Source organism: Carlito syrichta, unplaced genomic scaffold, assembly GCF_000164805.1.
Source record: "Carlito syrichta isolate Samal-C Ts95f unplaced genomic scaffold, Tarsius_syrichta-2.0.1 Scaffold313377, whole genome shotgun sequence".
NCBI lineage: Eukaryota > Metazoa > Chordata > Mammalia > Primates > Tarsiidae > Carlito > Carlito syrichta.
The window spans coordinates 101,441-103,976 of record NW_007257473.1 but is presented as its reverse complement, the minus strand read 5'-3'; positions in this window follow the sequence as shown (position 1 = coordinate 103,976).

The window sequence follows — 2,536 nt, the reverse complement described above, 5'->3', positions numbered from 1 at the left end:
CATTAATCTGCAAAAGAAATCTATCAGATTGTACCCACAATTTGTTTTTCAAATAACTAAGATCACATTCCTTTTGTAAATGACTCTTAAGATTCATTTGTCTATTAAAATATATTTCAGTTGAATTGTCAGGCAGAAATGGCAACCATAATCCTTATTGCCAGGAACAATCATCCTAATTTTAGAGATGTTAAAGGTCCAGGATATACGTATGTGTAATTATTTATGTACACACCTTTGATTTTATATGTGTGTGTATGTGTGTGTGTGTATGTGTGTGTGTGTGTCTATGTGTGTGTGTAGAATATTTCTGAAAGTAAAGGAGAGAAGGGTAATATTTGTTTTCTCTAAGGAAGAAACCAGAAGTTTTGGAGACAGAGAAGTAGAAGGGAGTATTATTTTTTTACCCTATATACTTTTTAAACATTTTTGTTAAAAATGAAGACAGAAGCACAGACATTAGCCTAGAACTACCTTGGGTCAGAATCTTCAAGATGTCACTAGAAATTTTTCAGCTTCATTATAATCTTATGGGACGACCTTTGTATATGTGCTTTATTGTTGACTGAAATGTTGTTATGCAGTATAAAATTGTATTACATATAATGTAATATTGCTTCTCTTTTATTAGATTTAATTTTGGACTGGGTATGGTGCCTCATGCTAATAGTCCCAGTACTTTGGGAGGCTGAGGCAAGAGGGTAGCTTGAAGTCAGGAATTTGAGACCAGTCTGGGCAACATAGAAAAACCCTGTATCTACAAAAAATAAAAATAAATAAAGAAAAATTAGCCAGGTACCAGCTACTCAAGAGGCTGAGGGAAAAGGATTGCTTGATTCCAGGAGTTTGAGTTTACAGTGACCTATGATCATGTCACTTCACTCCAGCCTGGACAACAAAGAAAAACCCTGTATCTTTAAAAAAAAAAGAAAGACACTAAAAAAAGATTTATCCCAAAGTTTTTGATAGTTTTGGTGTATTACTAATATCTCTTTTATTCTCAGATGAACAAATTTTGTTATTTTATTGTAAATCCTTTATTTAGAGCTCATGTATAATAATCAGATTCAGAGGAGAAAGGGTATACAACAGCTATTTCAACTAGCTTATGATAATAATTAGACTATTTAATTTTTAAGCCACATTTTTCATTTTATAACAGTTTTTTGATTCTAAGAGTTCCCAGATTCTCTAAATCCAGTCTTCCCTATTAGCATTTTACAGTACTATGTACAATTGTCAAAATTAATGAATTTATTGATACACTATTATTCACTTAAATACACATTTTATTTAGACTTCTTCAGTTTAAGGTAATTATTGGTATTTTAGGGTTCAAGTTTGTTATTTATTATATAATATTTTCTTGTTTCTCTGTTTCTTATTTCTTTGTTACTCTTTTTATAACTTCCTGTGGGTTAATTGAACAGTGTTTAGGATTTGATCTTAATTAATTTAATAATGTTTTTGAGTATATTGTTTGTATAATTTTTATAGTGTTTTCTCTTAGTATTATAGTATACATATGTGACTTAACAATCTGCTCTATCAATATTTTGACATTTCAAGTGAAGTCTAGAAAACTTATTTATATTTAGGATCTTTACTGTTCCTTTTAAACATATTTTCCTAAGTATCAATTGGTATTGAAATTTTTATTTCAGTCATCACATATGGTTTAGAAAACACATGAAAATAATAGTATATTATATATACCTATATTTCTGCTTTTTCTATTGCTATTTATCTCCTGATGCTCTAAGATTTGTTTTTATAATTTTACGTGTAGAACTTATTTTAGTCATTCTTTAATAGAAGAGCTTCTAGTGACAAATTCTTCTAATTTTTCTTTATTTGAGAATGCCTTTATTTCTCCCGTATTCTTGAAGAATAGTTTCACCAAAACTCACTTTTTATATTTTTCTTTCTTCTAAGATTGTACCAGTTAGTGAGTGCTATGCAACAAACCATACTAAAAATTAGCAACTTAAAATAATAATATTTTATTTAAGTATGAGCCTATAATCTTACAAATTTAGACTGGGTTCTGCTGAGGATTTCTTTTGTTTTAACTGTATTTCTCATTGACTTTAAATTATTATTAAGTCAGTTACAAGTCAACAGGTTTGGTCTACTTCTAAAAGTTGGTTGGCTATAAGACTGGATGCACACCTTTATTAGTGTTTCATTGTACACATGTGCTTCTTCTACTAAACATGTACACATGGCAGTGGCAAGAACCAACAGAGAAAGCAACAAATTTTCTGAGTTACAAGTCAGCCTATATACATGGTATGTGGGAAAAGAGTCCATCTTTTGACTGTAGAATTTACAAAGTCATGTTGTAAATGCAGTGAGTGCAAACAAAAGGAATGAGGAACTGGAGCTATTTTTGAAATTTCAACTTGTCTTTGTAGGCCCTTGATGGTATCAAGGAGATTTTTAAAATATTTTATCAATATTTTCTATTTTTTCTCAATTTAATTCTCTATAGCTGAAAGTGGAAATCCTATAATAATATATTTAAAGCATAAAT